At 37.1% G+C, this 6,052-nt stretch overlaps 2 long non-coding RNA genes across 2 annotated transcripts; one reads left to right on the top strand and one right to left on the bottom strand.

Moving 5' to 3' along the window:
• The first annotated feature begins 4,047 nt into the window (after positions 1 to 4,047).
• Positions 4,048 to 4,623, top strand: LOC116177622. The gene is made up of 3 exons (XR_004146716.1): positions 4,048 to 4,102; positions 4,151 to 4,393; positions 4,455 to 4,623. It is a non-coding gene; the product is annotated as an uncharacterized LOC116177622 (long non-coding RNA).
• Positions 4,624 to 4,755: 132 nt separating this feature from the next.
• Positions 4,756 to 5,523, bottom strand: LOC116179321. The gene is made up of 2 exons (XR_004146994.1): positions 5,433 to 5,523; positions 4,756 to 5,043 (listed from the first exon to the last, which is right to left on the bottom strand). It is a non-coding gene; the product is annotated as an uncharacterized LOC116179321 (long non-coding RNA).
• Between the last annotated feature and the right edge of the window lie 529 nt (positions 5,524 to 6,052).

Genomic DNA, 6,052 nt, shown 5'->3' with positions numbered 1-6,052 from the left:
TAAGAATCCAAAGTTCTAGAGCGCAAGAGTCCAAGAGATCAAAGTTTCACAAGCACCGGAAGGTTCAAAAGTCCAAAAGTCTAAAGGTATACAAGTGTACAAGATTCCAAAGATTCGAGGGTACAATAGTCTAAGAATCTAGGAGTCAAGGGTCCAAGAGTTCAGAAGTACAAGCGTATCAGGGTTCAGGAGGTCAGGAGAGCATCGGTTACGGAATCCGAACGTTCGTTGGTCTATTAGTCGAGGAGTTGGGGACACCGTGACTCAAGGAGTACAAGAATCGAATAGTATGCAAAGGTTCAAGATACCATAACTCGAAGATTCCAAAAATTCCTTGTCCAAAATGTTACATTCCATTAAGGTTACGCAATTCAAGGAGTGAAAAGTCAAATAGCCCAACAATCCAAGTTCAAAAAATTCAAGAGTATCAAAGGTCAAAGAATCTAGGGGTCCAGAGGGCGTAACTGCCATCTTAAATTTTAAAATTGCATTTTCTTTAAATTTCCCATAATAAAATAAATTTTTTTTTTACATTTTAAAGAGAACCGGTTTATCTATCATTTTCGTAAAAACAAAAAAAAGATGGTGTGGGGCGTTCAATTGTTTCTGCAATAACCTGCTTTAACTTCTTAACGGTTTGACCGATTTTAACAAATTTGGAATCGTTGAAAAGAGCATTCCTTGGAAAATAAGAATCAAATATAATTAATTTAGTTGAATCCTTCTCTGCCAGGGGACAGTTTTGGTACCATGAACCAAAATCCTAAAAAAATAATTTAAAAAATCAAATGGAATGATATGAATTTTTCTTTATGAAAAAGTAGCCAAATAACATATCTGATGATATATATTTTTTAATAATTTATATTTTTTAGACTCACAATTGCCTCTAACATCATATTCATTTTGTAGCTAAATTTTTAGTAGTTTTAGGAAATTTCCCGCGTGATCCTTGGCCTTCAAAGATCCATTAATCTCATTTTCTCAATATTTGAGGTTAGGAACGAGATTTTGAAAAACGGTTTTCACTGGCCTCTTTGGATGCTATTTGGCTACTTTTTGATAAAGAAAAAGTCATATCATTCCATTTGATTTTTTTAACAATTTGGGCCATGGTGTCAAAACTAGCCCCCTGGCGGAGAAGGATTCAACTAAATTAACTATATTTGGTTTGGTTGATTCTTGTTGCCCAAAGAAGGCTCCTTTCAAAGATACCAAATTTGTTAAAATCGGTCAAACGGTTAAGAAGTTGAAGCAGGTTATTGCAAAATCAATTTAACGCCCCACACCATCTTTGTTTTTGAAATATATAACTAAGTTTTTTTATGAAAATGATGGATACACTGGTTCTCTTTAAAAATGTGAAAAAAAAATTTTAGTTTATTATGCGAAATTTAAAGAAAATGTAATTTTAAAATTTAAGATGGCAGTTACGCCCTCTGGTGGTGATTTTTAGAACTTGAAAATATTTTCCAGCGGTTCTTCATGGCCGATTTAGCCCATAATTTTTTTACCCCTAAGTCATACTATACGACGAACGGTTCCCAAGATATGGCCGAGGAACAGTCTTATTGGGTCACCCGGTACAAGCACTGAAGGCTCCACAGATCTCAGAACTCAACGGGTCCAAGGGTCGAAGATTAAAAAATTCAAGAATCCAAACAATCCAAGGATTCAAGAGACGAAGCGTCCGAGTCCATGAGCGCAAGAATCCAACGTGTCCAGCAGTACAAGAGTCCAAGAATCCAAGGATTTATAGGAGTTGGAGAAATGTCCAATTTTGAACGATTCTGAGAGTTTAATATTTTAAGATACCGAGGGTTCTATGGCCCAAGGCTCTGCGGACTTCTGAACTAGATTTCAATACTTTGAGACTGTCTCTGTAATTTCTTAGGACGCTCATGATTCCTCTGAAAATGAAGAAAGATCCCAGTTCTGTTTTGAACACACGATTTTAAGGCTTTAAAAGTGGAACTAACTACTTTTAGGATTATTGCAAAACAGTCTTGAACGCAAGCTTTAGAGTAAAAATACAATTCCTCTCGAGATGTATGGGAGACTTGGAAATGAAGAATTAATTAGGCAACGAGAGAGGAAGAATGATCTCATTAGCAACAAAAACCTTTGAATCCCGTCAAATCCATTTCAGACGTCCAATAAATTGCAGGAGAAACGGAAGCACTTCTTGTTAAGAATTGGACCATTTGATTTCATATTATGAAAGATCATCCTATGTAGTGCAGTCGACACGACTTCACGTAACATTTCATTTTATCTCCGTCATAAAACCGAACCCTATGTTAAGAAGACGTCTTAAAAAACAATGAAAATTGTAAATCTTGCATGAGCTGTTACGTCTGTACGAGAGGGGGGTTAAACTCAATTAAATGGCCATTCTCTCGTTTGTTTCAAGGCTTTGTGCGCGTGTGGGCGTACAAATATCTAATTTGGCACAGTAACGAGGAAAGGAGATTAAACAGTTTTAATGAAGCTCGAATCCCAAAAAGTTCTTTTTTACGATCATTTGAAATTTACGTCGTTATTAACTTCGCTTTTTTCGATCCTCTTCAATTATTTTCATAACGCATATTGAATACAGAAACTCGATATTATCAGTCGTGCACCCTCAAGCTCTTGGTGTCATTGAAAGATATTTTTCAGTGTCGGTAATGGCGAAATATTACCTTGCAGCTAATGTACTTTGGATCGTTATTACGGGAGGAGTGCGTTGCAATCCAATCAAAATCAAAACGGAAATGTTGGAACGTGAGTGACAGAGATTGAGACCCCAAAGTAAGGGATTCAATTGTATTAGCAGAACAAAAATCGAATTCTCTTGCTAAGGTTACAAATATTCATGAACATCGCCGCAGAATAATAGGCATGTTAGTTACACCCGACCTAGGCATCTCATCGGTTGTCTGATCACCTAACGCCGTGTATCCATATCTGAAAGGGTTGGGTCTAGATCTAATGATGAATTAAACTTATTCTATTCATGTAAATTACTACACAAAACTACCCATGCAATATTTCTCATACTGCTGTCATTAATCAGTTATACGTTTCTAAAGCATTGGTAGTGTCACTTTGCTTTCTTCGTTCAGGCACTGCAGTTGAATTTTTTTCATTTGTATAATAATTCAATATTCGTGTTTATGTCGCATATAGGTAGAAAAAGATACTGTGCTTAGTTGTATTTGTAATTCCTAACTTTATTTTAAATTGTAATACCTTCAGCTACTTGTAACTTTAGGGGTAGGTAACCCTGGAACTTGTTTGTTATTTGCTTGTTTAACGTTCAATGGTATTGATATTTTGATTTGTTTGAGATTGATCAGTTGTTCACTCGATTCTTTGTATGAATCTGCCTTTTTGAATCGTGCGAAGGTGAATGGCAGAGTGTTAAAATTACTTAGCGGATTAATCTCGAAATACAACTTTAGTTTAAGGTTAATAATAATAATATTTATCGTATCCAGGGCCTTCGATACCTTCTGGACTGAAGAAGGTCCGACTAATTATTCATGTATTTCGTTATTTTTCACAAACGGGAAAGTAGTGAAGGCGTCTTGAAGTCTCTTTGAGTTTGCCATTCTTTGGCTTATCAAATGTTGTATTAAATTACTCAAATTCAAGAGTCTACTTCTTCGGATGCTTAATTTTTGAATATTGCAGATGTGATGTAAATTGTGTGTTTAGCGTTTTCTACAACAAACTACCTACCTCTCTTGCTCCAGATTGTCCCCTATGTTTGAGGGAACAGAAAATAAGTTACAAAGGAAAAAGAAAAGTAAACAGAATGAAGAGAGAAATGGGAAAAAATATAAGAAGATGGAGAAAACTAAACGAGCAAAAAGGGTTTCGCCCTAATACGGGTGAATCATTAGAACTGATGACAGTTTGAATTTCGCGCGTGCAATTCTAGTGTTTTTTACGGGATAGAATTGGCGATGATATATTTTTAGTTATTTTACTAATTCTTATTAGTCACCAGTGCCGTCGTTATTTCCTTAATTTGTTGTTTTTAATTTACTTTTCCAATCTGTATTATCAAACAGTTCTTTACAAAACTACGCTGTAAATTCAAGAATTTGTTTAAGTAAGTAATTAAATAACGGTTAAATCAGACTAATGTGCATTATTGTAGGTTACAAATCCCCTTTACACATTTTATTTCGAAAACTCATTTTCGAAGTGCTATACCTACGTAACGACGATGGAAGGTGATCATATTTGTTCCAGTCCTGTCGAGAGCAAATTATGGAAGAGTATCCTGATGTTAAAACATACCTACAGGTCGTCCATTACTAAGAAACGATGAAGTGGTCGAAGACAACGAATGGAAGCGAGTCCCAGAAAATCAAAATCCGTCAGTTTAGCGCCCAAGCTGGTAAGTGGTACACGTAGAATGAATATTATACCTAGGTACTAACTTTATTTTTGAATTACAGGAGTATGTTATGCAACATGCCAACGAATTTTGCATAAAGATCTACGTATACATACACTCGTACCGGGTTTCTGTTCTACAGCAACTGCACCCTCTTGATTATGAGAATCGACGTCATTATTGTGATTAACGAATAACGAATAAACGACTTATTTGTATATTAAAAATAAATTATTACTCTTTGAGAGTGATTCCTACATACACCACTGGAATTATACAAGTGACTATTCAATTCATCTAACTGCGACGAACTTCCCCCTTAGCTCGTGCACGAACGGTATTCTAAATAAGGGAAAGCACAATTATTTCAAGTTCATTTAATTGTCGAACAATAATATAATTGTACAATTCAATTATTACACCGGGGACGGTCGGTCGGTCACTCGGGCGCCACCAAGACTTAATCTGCACCCCCTAAGTCTTGGGAAAAGGGGCGGTGCGGTCTTCGCGGACGGGGTGGAAAGCCTCCGGGTATCCTCAAGTGGAGAACGGAATAACCAGGGATCGGTCAGGGTTCACCACAAAATGGCGGCGGTCACTTCCGGATAATCTAAAACAAAATATGGCCAACGGCCCGGACGGTAAATTTCCTAAAGGGAATAAAGCAATAAAGCACAAATCAATTAGCGGTGTCTAGGGGAACGAAAAGCGGAAAAACAAGGAGAACAGAATATACTCCCCCCCCCCTTTAATCAACGTAATTGAAAATTAAGCGCTTACCTTGGTTAAGTAACGGTGATTTAAACGGTGGTAACACTATCGATAGAAAATACGGTAAGCTTAAGGCGGTAATGAAACTTAGCGGAACGGGGTAAAAGTTACGGTAGTGCAAAAAGGTAAACTCAAAACGGTAGTTAAACGGAAAGGATAACGGATTGACTTACGGTCGCTCAAACGGTAAAACGGTAAAACAAAAGGGTTTCGGTGGATTCGGAATGATACGGTTTCGCAAATTAAAGAAATCAAAAGGCGTACTTACAACTCGAAAGTATGAAGCAGAAAAAGATCCCTCCCAAAATGAGCATTTTCCTTTTAAAGGAAACCAATTTTGGTGGAGGTGGAACAGGGAATTTCCAAAGCCGGGCGGTACTCGTACCGAGAGCGGTAGAAAATAATTCGGTTTTTAATTACTTAATTGCGGCTCCTGTGATTATCTTAAAAATCTGGGACAACTTGCAAACAACTAGAAAAATTACAGCGCCTCTGTGGACACCTCTCTCGACGGATTCTGACAAGGTTTACTACTGCCCATTAACATGGCATTAATTAACAGCGCTTACCTAATTAAGCGTAATCAAACTTAAGTACTCATCAATCCAATCTGCAACTAGCTCCTTTGGACTTTTCTTCTCAAACGGCGCTATCGCTTTAACACTCTTATCGCAACATGCAGGCATACGGACGGGACTGCAAAACTTGTAAACACCTCGATTTGAACTCGTTCTATCCTTGATTTTACTTATTATGGGAATCTAAAACATCTTATAAATAATTAACGGCGCTGAAACCAAAGAATATTAATTGTCCCTCATCTTCGCCAGGAAACATCCTTCGGTGGTTACAAAAATATCGCGGTCTTCTTGCGTAACGAAGCCCAAA

The sequence above is a fragment of the Photinus pyralis genome, unplaced genomic scaffold, assembly GCF_008802855.1.
Source record: "Photinus pyralis isolate 1611_PpyrPB1 unplaced genomic scaffold, Ppyr1.3 Ppyr1.4_LG8, whole genome shotgun sequence".
In the NCBI taxonomy this organism is placed as follows: Eukaryota; Metazoa; Arthropoda; class Insecta; order Coleoptera; family Lampyridae; genus Photinus; species Photinus pyralis.
Note: the sequence above shows the minus strand (reverse complement) of the source record. Positions and strands in the feature narration are given on the sequence as shown.